The sequence below is a fragment of the Lygodium microphyllum genome, chromosome 20, assembly GCF_053477565.2.
Source record: "Lygodium microphyllum isolate KBCC chromosome 20, Lygodium_microphyllum_v1.1.10, whole genome shotgun sequence".
Classification (NCBI taxonomy): Eukaryota; Viridiplantae; Streptophyta; class Polypodiopsida; order Schizaeales; family Lygodiaceae; genus Lygodium; species Lygodium microphyllum.
In genome coordinates, this window is record NC_141154.1 from 40,956,366 (window position 1) to 40,971,304 (window position 14,939).

The following is a 14,939-nucleotide window of genomic DNA, read 5'->3' on the forward strand; positions in this document are numbered from 1 at the left end:
TCCATGCCATGTACTACTGTAACTAAAGCCTTAGAAGCTTCTTAGAAGCTTCTAAGGGGGGAGGGCTCTCTAAGCCCCCTTTTCTATTGCCTCATCAAGCGGGTTTTTTTATTACCCCGGGGTCTCTTTAAAACCCCTCTTTCCATTTCACTCTTACACAAGGACTTATTATTTCCCTGGGATTTAAGCAACCCCTCCCGTGGAAATCCTCACTCAAGCTCATATTACTCCTGAGTTTCTTAAAAACCCTTTTCCATTGGCCCTTCCCAAGCGATCTTTACACCCCTCTTTCCCCCTGGAATTTAAGCCCCCTTCCCTCCCCTTGCATCCTTGGGAATTAACCCTTTCCCTTGCATCCCCCATAAAGCTCATACTAGTCGGGTTTTTAAGCCCTTTTTCATAGCATACCCTTCCCACACAAGTCTTTTAAATCCATTGTATCATTTTTCATGAAGGCCTATTATATCTGGAATTTCTAAGTTTCCTTTCCCTTACAATCTCCAAAAGCCATATTAGCCGGGTTTTAAATCCTTTCCCATTTCAACTCCCACAAGCCTATTTTTCTAACCGAATTAAAAAGGCCCTTCCCTTTTGAACCCTCCGAAAGCCCCATCTAGGTTTTCTTCCTAATTTTGGTTTACGTCGAAATATTGAAATTGTGCATGGATAATTTATGGAATTAGAGTGCACTTTTGGCTATTTTAAAGGAAATAACTCACAATCAAAGAATCGGTCATTTGTATTTTTCAAAGAAACGAATGAAAGAAGGACATAAGACGTCTAGGAATTCTTAGCAAGTTGTTTTGAGGCATTGCAAAGTAACAAATTAAGATCAACTAATGATCATCTTTACAAAGTCAAAATTATTGTTGTACACTTCGATTATGCATGGAAAGATAAAATCGCATGTTGCATTATTAGACATCTCTTTCTTCGCAAGGATTCATTGAAGAGGATTGCTAACAACAGTAGGAATTTGCAAGGCATGGAAATGATTCTAGGGCTGCATGAAGTAGATTAAACTCTAGTCAGTAGTCATAAATCTCAATCAATTACGTAAGTAGTTACAAAAGGTTGTGTAATGCTCATTCAGCATATGAATAATTCATTCAGAAATGAATTTAGGAAAAGGCTGCATGGTTCATTTTAACATAAACCCTAAAAGCTTAGCATCATGAATCGTGAATGCATCAATGGAAATTATGCCGTAACTTAATGCATGCTTTGATCTTAACCCGAAAAGTTAGGGTTTGTAAATCTAATCATACGTAGGCAATGAATCATGTGATTACGAAAATGGTATCGTAAATATCTTCAAGAATAGACAAGTAAATTGGTTTACCCTAAACACCTAAACCGCAAAGGACTCACTCAGGAATGGTTAAATCGATGCAACATATCCCAAATTCTAACTAGAGTTTAGCACGTTGAGGACGTGACCTAGTTGCTCTTATTGCCAAGCTGAAACTCTCATATCCTAAAGACCTGCCCACATTCACGGAATGTAGGGACAATAGGACATACTTGCAAGAAATGATCTAGGGTTTTTACCCTAAGGATTGCTCGCTAAAAGGATGAATCTCGATTTGAATTGGAACCCTAGGACTGACAATGTCGGCCTAGTGCAATTAGGAACATATTGGTTATGAAGACACCCTAACCCGATTTTCTATCTAATTGTGATTCCATGATTAGAAGACACCGTTCAATGGGTAAAATAGTCCCATGGATTAGATGCGGCACTTGTGCAACAAGTTGCAAAGTCGCATGATCTTGTGGTTTGATCACAAGAGAATGGCCAATTCCTCAGAATAAGATTGGCAGATTCTTGCGCAAGTTTATCTTGCAAGAGGATGAGTAGTCATCCTGATATAGTACCTTTCTTGGAAAAAGTGACCAAGTTAAGGGAAATAGATATTTGCTTGGAAGCAAAGGACCAACCAATAATTTGAAGCAACATATTTTCTGTTAATAGAACTTAAGGTATTGGTTAAGTTGGGTCAATAGGGTATAGCCCTAACCCAAGGACATACAGGTTAACAAACAAAACCTTGGAGATCTTGCCGAGTCGCAATTGATCCTGGATCGAGTGCTGGATGCATTCGGAGAGAAGGATTCACTCCTTAGCAGTTGGCCAAAATAACGACCACTGGAAATGATTGTGCTTGTAACAATTTAGAGAGCACTGTTTGCTTTGTTTGCTCAAGGAATTAAAGGATGAAAAGATATCTAATGCTTTAGGTTGAAGGCCTGAAGGGAGAGGCAGCCTCAGTTACCCCTGACTGTCTGCATGACCCTAACCAAGGGGGTTGTTAACCACGCCGGGAAGGTGGACCGAACCCACCGCAAGAGGTCTCTCCGTTGAGCGCTACTTGGAGTAGGAGGATGCTTGGGTGCTAGGGGGGGCTTTGGCCGTAAATCCCTCGCCTTCCCGGGCTTGGAACAAGAGGCCAATGTGACTCGGGATTGGATCTCCAGGCCCGCATACTAGTCTACGAGCGAAATCTTGGATTAGTAATCCCTATGGATTGTTGGATAGCCTTCGGGCGGATTATGGAAGGGGCTGGACTTTATGAATGTATTCCAAAGATAAATATGATAACCTCTTACAAAGGAACTTGTTTGACACTGCTTTTCTATGTCAAATGCTAAGATTACGTGAAGGAATCGGTGCCTAATGGGCTAATTAAGGAAGCTGCTTGATGCATGTCCAACTAAATGTGGTAGGTAATTAGATAACTAAAACAACTTGAGGAAAGTGCGATGGATGTGGCCATGGATCCGTCCTACGGATGGGTGGTCCCGCTTGGCCGGGAACTTTTCTCAATCATGATGGATAGCAAGAAGATCGTTTCAAAGGAAATGAATAGCAAAAGGGCGCTGACCTAGAGTCTAGGTTATGATAATCCTGGTTTATGCTGTTTTAGGGGAATGGAATGGGACTATGCCTTATGGCAAAGAGGTTGAGCTTTGCATCCCTCTCGTTTCACATTCTTCTTGAACGAAGTGCAGCATGAATCCGCTTCGGCCCTGGCATTTCTACATAAAGTAGTTCGCTCAAGGTTCGACGTTAGTGGCCATTTAGGAAATGACCATTGGGGAAAACCCTGATTTAGGTTGGTCCTAAGTGGGAATGGCAAGAACACTTCCACTACGTGGCAGATGTGGAAAGTCCTGGATCGCAAACCTCGTAACATTCCATGGGAGTGCCGGGCGGAGCTTTCTAGATCTCCTTTCCGATGGACTGCTAAGACGTGTCCTGAAGAGAACAGGTGGACACGTTACAACAAATCTAAAAAATGAGTTGAGTTTAGATGTATCAAGAGACGCGAGCAATGGCAATGATAAATAGTATCAAGAGATACTGAACTTGATTGTGGTTGCTTTAATGCCTCAGATCTTCACAAATATTCCCCTCCTTTGTTGATTTGATGCCAAATGTTTGCTAGGAATTGAGTAGGACCTCTGAACAAAGTGATAGGAACTTCAGTAGGTTTGGAGGAATGAGAAAATGACGGGATTTTTTAGCTTGAGGTTGAAGGAGCTATGGTGTATTAGGGTTTGCAAGAAAAGCAACTGGTTTTCTGCTCATAACAATGTTCAAAGGCAATCATTGTAGGAGATATATGGTGAATGGAAAGCCTATGAGGTGGGCTTCAAAAGCCCTATGGTCATAGGGTAAATGGTGGAGTTTTCGCACACCATTAGTCATATGACCTGCCATGACAACATAGATTTGGCAGGGATGTCTAGTCTCTACAATGTTGACCTCTACAATGCTCAATTTTGAGATATAAGGTGATGAGAAGTTGCTACTAAGAAGAACAAGAGGTCCACAAAAAGAAGTTTAATGATATTTGGCTTGTATGAAGAGATATGAGAGCTCCAAGCAGGGTAGGTGTAGAGTGGCTATGGCTGCCATGAAGGAGAGAGTGGAGTTGGAATGAGAAATGCATTCATGAAGTCACATTGATTTGAGAGGAGCTGAGAGAGGAGTTTGATGAGTTTAGCCATTCTCACCATGGCTTTGTGCTAGCTAGAAGGATAGTCCTTCCTAAAAAGGAGCATTATATACTGATGATGCATTTCAACAATCACATTTGAGTTAAGCAAGCCGAGATGCATTATCTAAAAGGATCATTGTATTACAATTACCTTTTTCCCCACTCTAGAGTAATTTTTATTATAATTGATTTATTTTTTATTATAAAATATATTGGAGGTAGATGTTTAATTTCTATAATAAAACAACATTAATTCCATGATTACAAGCTTTTCTTTCACAAAAAATTATGTATTAAAATCTAGGTAGCTAAAATGAGTAATAAAGAGTTTAACAAACTTTTAATTTTTTAATAACTATTTCTAAACACTCATCTATATATACTTTTCATTTTCTTTAGAACATTCCATAAAATTGTGGGGATTTCTATGAATACTTATAAGAAATTATAAGAGAACTTACTCCCCTTTTTAGAATCTTGAAACTTGTGATAGATCTTTGGTTATTATAGTCTCTTAGTTTGGTGAGTCCAAGGAATGGAGAAACCCATTATTAAGCTCATTCTAGTTATCTCATCCATACAAGACATGAAAAAGGTGTGTAAGAAGTTTATAGTTTAGCAAAATTACACATAAAGCTTGTTCCAATAACTAATAACAGGCCCTAATAATGTTTAAAATTTTTCAAAGCAATGTAGCATTTAAAGAGACAAAGAAGAAAGAGATCTTGGCAAAATTCTAATGCAATAATTAAACATGCTATCTGGACACAAGTTAGACAAATATATGGAAATGCTTAAGTATCCACAACTAACATGTCCTCATCACAAGCCTGTACATACTAAAATACATGAATTTTTTTCTAGAAATCTAGACATAAATAAAGACTTGTTAATTTTTATAGAGACCATTACTAGTAAAATACTTCTCATTGCAGAACTTAACATTTTAGAGAACTATGGTAGTGTTATAATCTTTAACTTCTCTACTTGTGGCCTCTTTGAAGATGGCTTGACATTATCCTTGATGTGTAATGATTGTTGCTTCTATTCCTAGCATTGACCTAGATCTAAATAGGGGATTTTTGGCATATTCTCCAACCAAAATCGGATCCTTTATCAGAAACTTTTACAACTTCTCAATTATCCACAAACGTTATCTTCTATATGTTCCATTTGATAGCATTTATTCAAATGTTATAGTTAAATATAGTATACACGTTAAACTAGTTAGGGGAAATCACATCTAAAAGTATGTTTTATTATGCCATAATATATTCATGTATGGAACCAGACCCATCCATAGTGGCAAAAATATATGTGTTAATAGAGACTACAAACTGGGTGTTTTCTCTATAAAAACCTACTACAAACCCTCATGATCATGGATCCATACACATTCATAGATATAGTAAAGGAAAAGACTCATAGTAGCAAATAGAAAATTTACCTTATAAGATCCTTGGCGAATTCACTATATGTATACCCTCTATATCACGTGTGTTCAAGGTCAATTTATAAATATCATTGTCTGTGAATTTTTCCCTAATAAAACATAACCATTTTCTATTCAATCTGTAAGTAATCCCTTTATATGGGACCCTTTTATATATAAAAAATTATGTAAAAATAATATTTTAAAAATCCCTTATATTGAACCCATGTGATAAATACATATATTTATGATTGGCTTGCCTGGGATAAGCTTGAATGATTGAAGAGTCATTTCTCTTCACCACAACTGCTCTTCAAAGCTCTCTCTCTCTCTCTCTCTCTCTCTCTCTCTCTCTCTCTCTCTCTCTCTCTCTCTCTCTCTCTCTCTCTCTCTCTCTCTCTCTCTCTCTCTCTCTCTCTCTCTCTCTCTCTCTCTCTCTCTCTCTGTATGTATGGATGTTTGTGTTTGTTTATGTGAGTGCTTTTGTTAGCTTCCATCTTTTCATTCAAAAAAAAAGTTGAGAAGAGAGGTTGCATGATTTTAAATTTGGAAGTGCATCAAAATAGGTGTTTATAGGGTCAAAAAACTAACTCTTAAAAAGCATGCCAATTTTTTTGTGTATACACTTGTTTTAAATCAGAGGTGTCCCATGTGATTATATGTGAATTTTCAAGAAAATTAGATGTGCTTCCTAATGCGTGTCACACCTTCACATCTTTGCCCCAATTTTCTTGTAGTGATTGTATACCTCGAATGTGCAACCTCTAGAGAACTCCGATTTCTCTATGCTTACATTAACTCCCTCCTTTGTAGCTCTTCATAACTCTTTGTGCAACCACCAGGCGTCATGAATGTAGGAAACACTTGCAAACTCTCTAGATAATGCACATGCCAAGCTCTTTGAGATGCCCTAAAGGCCTGTCTTTCCAATATTTATACCTCCTTCACAAATATCATATAAATTTAGCCAGTTCTCTATCATTGGATGATGTATCATACAAAACTTGTTTTCTTTGCAATAGAGTTAACCATTGTCATTTCCTATTTTTTGCCTTTGGCAACCTCTCCAATATTTTGAGGATTGTCCAGTAGATGCCATAGGGATTACATATGAACATCTTGATTCCCTAAATATTTTATGATATAAACGGATGACTCTTAGATCAACAACCCTTTCAGCATAGAGCTCTCATGTCTTGCCTTATGACTTTTAGATTAACAAACCTTTCGCTATACATCCCTTAAGCCTTGCCTTTTGCCATACAGACCTATTAGTGTCTTAATGAAGAATTCTAAGAAGAAAATACTCTCATTGTGTACCACGTCCACTATAGATGTCTCATCCATCAGGTGAGTTAGTAAATGCACTTGAATTATCAATATAGAGGTAGGAAAGTAATTCTCTAATAGCACAATTATCTCAATGGAGCTTTTCTTTGCTATATCTATGAAGGCTATATGGATCTCCTTCCATTATATTGATTGCATAGGTTGCTTGTATATCACTAAATTGGGCCTTTGAAGTAAGAAATCCTACAATCCCAATTGTAGAATAAACTAGAAATATAAAACAATAGAAATTAAAACATCTTTTGTAAGTTATGAGACTTCCAACCACCTACCAATTTTCTTTCGTGAAGGCCCCATGCAAATCATGCATGGGATTGATAGACATGAAACTCTTTATGATAATGTCCTTTTTCTTCTATTCCTCTACTCTTCATATCATCCATGGGGCCATGGGAGATGAATATGTACATCCCATGCACCTATGTGGCCAGTATGCCTGCGTGCTATTAGCCTCCAGTAGGTCATTGCAAGCATCCTAATGACTCCATTGAACCTATGAGATTCTACCATGAGAGGCTTCCAAAGTTCTTAAATATGTGCATTGGATGCAGAGTATGATTGATTAACCAAGAATCCCTATATGAAAATGTGTAGAAAATTGAGAACCTTTCATTCTTTTTTGGCAATGTGTTTTCCAAGAAACCTAGAGTGAATCTCATGCTCCTCTAGAATGAAAAATTGATGTCATTCATAGATCATCTTCTTCAAAGATCACAATCTTATTGGTCTACACATAGGGTAGCCACGATAGCTACTTATCGCAAGACCTAGACAACTTAGAATCTTAGCATGTCACATTCTAAACAATTAAAATACTATGGCTAATTGGCATGAATTGCTCACCAAGCATCTATAAGGCACGTGACATATATGTGAGTATTTTGTATACCCACAAAATTCATGTATGGTCCATATTAAGATGTCTTGAGCCAGTATATCTCTATGTTGATCAACACACCTAGGGATATCAATTAGAACACCTATCCATATAGGTTATAGCTCCTCAATCAAGGGCTAGAGATAGGCATCCATATTCATTACCTTGTCATGATAAAGAATCAAGAAACTAAGAATGAGATAGCCCTTCTTGGTTGCGAGTCATGGAGGGTATTCTAATTGACCAAGAACATGGGATAAACCCTGTATGAGGTTGCCCATTGGCCAAATGGTTGACTCCATCCATGGCAAGGCCTAAATATTTGTTGGATTCATGGCAAAAGAGGAAAATGATGTAGCTCTTTAATAATAATTTTCTCATCCTTAACTTAGTGTAATATCATTCTACACCATATTTCTGGCATGCAATCAACTTATTATATTCACTTCTAAAGAGTATCCATTCATTAGTATATGCCCAATGACTATAAAATATTTCTTGTCTCATTATGAGAGTTATGGATTACATTTGTTGATGGTAGAATATGATTTTTTAAATAACCTACAACAAGATCAATTTACAATTTTATGGCCCATATGCATATAGTTTTAGGAGGTATTCTACAAATTTTAAATTGGATACTTGAACAAGGCTATACTACTTACAACACTTCATCCATAAAATATTTTCAAGTTTAGGAATGAGACCAAGATATGTTTAGCTTTGATAATCTTGAGGCCTTCTACAATGGTGTATTTGCCTCCTTTTTGCTATGCACAAAAGCATTAGGGATAAAACACTTCAAAAACCACACTTTTGTTAAACTGGATTAAGAAAAGAGCCAATGAGAGTTTGCTACATGTGCAAAAATATGGTATTCTTGTCTCCTCTTCTTTGAATATATTAGACAACATTTTTTGTATTTTCTCTCTATTTTGCCTAAAATCTTTGATATTTGACATCCTTTAGTAGTTCCAAAGCTCATAAAGCTAATAGAGACTAATAAAAGATGAGATAAAAATGAGATGTAATTAATACTATCAGTTTTGTAACTTTTTAGACACATTTGAATATTGGGTTTCATCAACCTTTCCCTCTAACTTTCCTTCTTTTCACATTGGTTGTGCTTTCTTTTTTCCATGGCTTTCACAAGGTGTCCTTCTCATTCCATAAACTATTCAACCTTCTTAAACAAAAGTGTAGATGGAAAACGGGAGCCCAAAATGTTTAGTATAAACAATTGGGTTACCATGTTTCCATCTTGCATGGGCTCTCACAAGGTGAAGAAAATGAAACGAGAGGATATGAAGTATTAATGAAAGGTATGTACCACTGGTTTAGATAAGAGGATTGGATATGTGAATGCTCAAAGGCTACAGATTATGCAATGAAAGTAGTTTGTTATAGGCTTGCCAAAATTTGCATATTCAGATTTAGGTCATGTTTGTGTTGCATGTTAGTTTTGACAAGGAGCCTCGATTTCCATTTATGAAGGATGCTCGGAATAGCCTTAGGCCAATGCAGTTGATTCACTCAGATGTAACATTCATTGATGATTTTAGTAGATATACATGCGTGTATATCTTGACGCTTAGTTGTTTTAAGAAATTTAAGAGCTATGTTGAGAAAGAATTTAATTTCTCTATCTCTTATCTGACAATGGTGGTGAATATCTATCCAATGAATTTGATAGATTCTTGGCAAATAATGGCATTCACAAGAAGCTTACTTGCAACTACACTCCATAGTAGAATGGAGTTGCAAAAAGAAAGAATAGGGTTCTTATGAAGAGTGCTCGTGTGATGTTTAATCAAAATAATATGCCACTATATTATTGGGTTGAAGCTATAGTGACACCTATATATGTGCCGAATTATACTCCTATTGTATGGATTTATGATTCTAGATGAGAAGAGGAAAAATTTGGATCGTAAGGAACAAAAGTGTGTTTATTGGCTATGCTCAGGAGAAAAAGGCTAACAAATGTTTTGATTTGTCTACTAAGGAAATGCTAGTTAGCAAATATATTATCTTTGATAAGTTGGCTTTGTGGTATGGGTCATCTACCTCTTGTTCCTCATGATCATCCTTGAGATATATATATACTGCTATTTCACAGCAAAGTACTACTATGTCTAGACCTACATGTGATGTATCTCTAAGTATTTTTCCTTGGAATAGCATGTTACACAGTCATGCATCACCATCCATTGAGAGCCCTATGTTAGTTAGAGGGAGAAATGAAGCAAAACGCAAAGGCAAAGGGAAATCTTTTGATGATGCTCTTGGGATGATGACTTTAGGATATGACTCAACTACCATCTTTGATAATGAATTTGGTATTCTGTATGTTTACACACTTGGGGTTAGATAAACAAACTAGATATATATTGCCTGATAAGAGAGGAGAATCAAGGAATCTACCTTAATTGAGATGGTTGTAGATGGTGAGATACCCTACCGATAGGCTTACATATAGTGATTTTTCACCAAATCATTATGCATATATGACAAAGGTCATGGGATGCAAAGAGCTTGCTACATTCAATGAAGCTGTCATGGATAAAAATTGATACAAGAAAATGGATCAGGAGATGAATGCACTAGTTGAAAACAAACTTGGAAATTGGTTGCATTGCCTGATGGTAAGAAGTCCATTGTCTTACATGGCTTTATAAATTTAAGATATACCCAACAGTATGGCTTAGATTATGAAGAGACATTCATTGCGTGTTGCCAAATGGCAACTATCAAGACATCGATTGCTTTGGCTAGGAGTAAACGGCTAGAAATGACACCAAATGGATGTGAAGAATGATTTTTTGAATGGAGACTTGGAAGAATAGGTGTTTATGGATCATGCAAAAGGATGTGTGCACCCTTACTATCCAAATTATGTCTACAAGTTAAATAAAGCACTTTATGGTCTGAAACAGGCTCCAAGATCTTGGCATGTGTAGATTAGTACTTACTTGCAAAGTCTTAGATTTGTACTTGGAAAGGATTATCATAGTCTCTTTAGAAAGAAGATAGATGCAGGTCTTGTGGAATTAGTTATTTATGTTGATCATTTGATAATTACAGTAGATGATGAAACTAGACCTAGAATATTATGGCTGCACTAAAAACTAAATTTTATATGAAGGATTTAGGAGAATTGAACTTATTTCTAGGGATTGAGATTTTAAAATCAACCAATGTACTTTTGCTAATGCAAAGACATAATGCACTTGACATGCTGAAAAAATGTGGTATGACTAATTGCAAACATTTGGATACTCCACTGAATCAGAATACTAAGCTAGATGTGAATACTAGAGCTAAAATTTCAAATGTTATTATGTATAGGAAGATGGTAGAAAGTCTCATCTACCTTACCATTACGAGGCCGAATCTTGGCTATGAAGGCTGTAGTAGACTATGGACTCTTTTATGAGAAGGATAAGCACTTTATTCTCATGGGATATACCAACATAGATTGGGCACATTGTCCATATGATAGAATAGAGAGTAGAGTAGTTTATTATCATCCACAGAAGGGAAAATTATGACCCATGGGACCTTTCCAAAAATACAATGATTCTCCTCCCCCATGGTAGGAAATGGTAGATACAGTGAAAGAACGATCTATATAGCGTGCTTTTCCTGAAAGCGAAACATGCGGGTGATGAGAGCCCCTAACTTTGATATAGGAGTAGTGGTCATAAATTGGTGAAGTGGCCCCTGTAAAGGGATATCAAAGTTAACCCATATGTGTGCATATACTGGGCATGTCATAATCATGTGCTCCTCTGATTCTACACTCTGTAGTCCACCCAACTTGCATAACCTCATCTCTCTTGCCTATCCACTCCATGTACCTATCTCGATCAATAAAGTGTGTGATCGAGTTCAAAGTCATGCAATACTTCGTCTAGATACCACTAAGAGAAGGCTGGCTATGTATGGTTGCATGTGTGCCTCTACTCGCATGTAGGATTCCCAACATGAAGGATAGATATGCATACTGTAATAAGAAAGTTTGCCATTTGCTCCCTTGCTTTGATGTTTTTCTTGATATGCTCATAAGAGGTCTAATTGAAATGTGTCCACGCATATGTCTCTGGATGCCATATCTAGATATTTATCCAAAAAAGGCGCAACCGCATGAGGATCGTCTCCTAGCATTCACGTGGACATCTCACCACAAGTCCAGGTTTTCCTTCCTAATTTTTATTTTACGTTGTTATAATTCAATCGTGCGTGGATGATTTTTGGAGATAGGATGCATTTTTCATCTTAAATACTTTGGTTAATTTTGAAAGAATTAGCTCACGACGGAAGAGTTTGGCCATTAGTATTTTCAATAAAACAAATAAAGTGAGCAAAAAATTGATATGCATTTCTAGCAAGTAGTTTTATGCATTGCAATAAATTGAAATTTGATTAATGTCCATTTTTACAAACCAAAATTATGATAGTACACGTCGAAGAAATAAACCACATATTGCATTATTGATCATCTTTTTCGAAATAATTCCTAAAGAAAGTTGCTAGAAACCGTAGGAAATTGCTAGGGTTGCATGAAGAAGATTTTACTCCAGGCAAGTAGCCTAAAAACTTAAATCAACAAAAGAGTATGTAAGTTATGCATACGACAAATTCATTAGGAAATGAAAGTAGTAAAAGACTGCATGTTTTAGCATGAATCTTGTTCTCATGTTATAGGATGATCAATTGGAATTAGGCTATAACATAACCTATGCTTGATCTTAAATTGTAAAGTTAGGGTTTGAAAATCAACTTACGCGTAGATAATAAGTCATGTGGTTATGGAAATGATAGCGTAATTATCTTCAAGAATAGACAGGTTAAATTGTCATAAACCTAAACGCCTAGAACCACTGAGTACTCGTTTAGAAAAGGGTTAATTCAATGCAATGTATCCCAAGGAACTGACTAGGGTTAGCACAGTGAAGACATTTACCTAGTCGCATGTAATTGCCAAAATTGAAACTCCTATACCCTAAATACTTACCCACATTCACGGAATGTAGAGACAGTAGGACATACTTGTGAGAAAAGATCTAGGGTTTTTTCCTAATAATCTCTCGCTAAAAAAAGATGAAAATTCGAAACCCTAGGACCGACAATGTCAGCCTAATGCAATCAGGAACGGGTTGTTATATCTAGTCATGACACCGTGATTATAAGACACCGCTGATGGATAGAATAGTCCCATAGTTTGATGCGACACTTGTGCAACAAGTTGCAGAGTCGCATGATCTTGTGATTGGATCACAAGGGAATGGACAATTCAGAATGTAGTTGCTGATGCACTTAGTCGCAAGGCATTCCTAAATTCTCTAATCTTGCAGAATCCATCAACAGCTAGATCTCTAGCTACAAAAGTATCTATGCCAAACAATCCAATACTTAAGCTAGCTAGTCACTTAAGCAGAAGATATTGTGGGAAGCTCATGATTCCCCTTTCTCAAGACATCCTGGCTATGCCAAGGCTCTCAATGCAGTTAGGAAGAGCTACATTGGGAGAGGCTTAAAGGTGACGTTCTCAAATATGTCATCGAGTGTTTGTCTTGTCAACGTATCAAAGCCGAACATGTCATGATGCCAGGGAAGTAGCAACCGCTTGATATTCCCCAAATGAAATGGGAATTTATCAGTATGGATTTTGTTGTTGGCCTACCCCAAGTTCAGGGAGGATACAACTCCATCATGGTTGTGGTTGACATGCTAACTAAGGTTGCACACCTTATTCCAGTAAAGACAAACTATAAAGCCTCACACATTGCAAGATTATTTATCAAGGAGATATTCAAGCTACATGGACTACCAAGGAGAATCGTTAGTGATTGTGATTCTCTCTTCACATCACACTTCTGGAGAGCCATCTTTGAAGCCATTGGAACTCAACTCAGTTTTAGCACAACTTATCATCCCCAAACGAATGGCCAAACAGAGCGAGTAAATCAAGTCATCGAGGATATGCTTAGGGCATACTGCTGTCGTGAGCCGAAAAGGTGGATTCAATACTTGCCTTTGGTTGAATTTGCCCACAATGCTTCTTACCAACAAAGCACTCAGATGACCCCTTTCCAAGCATTGTATGGTCATGGCTGTCGAAGTCCCCTAAACTTCTCAGATCCAACCTTGAGGGTTGAAGCTTCAAGGCAGATGTAAGAAGAGATGGATGACCAAATAAAGTCAATAAGATAGGACATCCAAGCTGCCAAGGATAGACACAAGGCATATGCGGATTTGAAGCATCAAGATAGAATCTTCGAGGAAAGAGATATGGTCTTCATTCGCATACGCCCAAAGAAGAGACGTTCCCTATCCTTAGGAGATTGCAAGAAGCTAAGTCCAAGGTATTTTGGACCGTACAAGATCCTCAACTTCCTAGGACCTAATGCTTATAAACTGCAACTCCCTGAGAACCTAAAGGTTCAAAATGTATTCCATATCAGCCTATTGAAGAAGTATGTACCTAATCCTAACCATGTACTTCATGACCAACAAGTTGTAATCCCTAGTCAAGGAGTCCTTGAACTAAGGCTTGAGAGGATCTTAGATATTAGGGAGATACAACTGAGATCAAGAACCTTGAGAGAATGCCTCGTCCAGTGGAAAGATTATCCCAAAGAGGGTGCCACTTGGATAGATGAAAGCACTCCCAACCATCAATATCCCTAGTTTGTCTCAAGATGAGGACAATCTCGATTCCTCCAAGGGGAGAGAATGTAATATTCTCAATCTAATTACACCTTTTGCATATGAATGGCCTCTAAGGATAGGATAATGACAAAATTTTTTTAATTATTCCCCTTATTCCCCCCAGCCGACTGTCGAGCTGGAGGGGGAGGGGAATAGAAGGAGTGACTAAGCTCCTCGGTGAAGCTCGCTGGAGAGAAATGGCCATGGCTGCTGCCACGCAGGGGAGGGAGGATCCCCCTCCCCTTACCTATATAAATTGGGGGGGGGGGGGGCAAGCGGAATGGGGACGGAGGCACTGCCGTGAATGCCTAAAGGGAAACGCCGTCGAATTTCAGAGAGGGAGAGAGTGAGGCTCTGTGAGGAAGGGATTGAAGATGCCCTCACGCTGGTGTTGCTGAGAAGTAGCTGCTCACACCGCCAAGTACTGCATGATGCCATTGCTGAGAGGGAGAGGAGCTTTGTCGCCAAGTGCTGCCACCAACGCCGTCTCAGGTCGCCGCTGTCATCGCCATCAGTCGACACTAAACTCGCTGTCTCTCTCCAATGTCCACGTGGCTCTGCA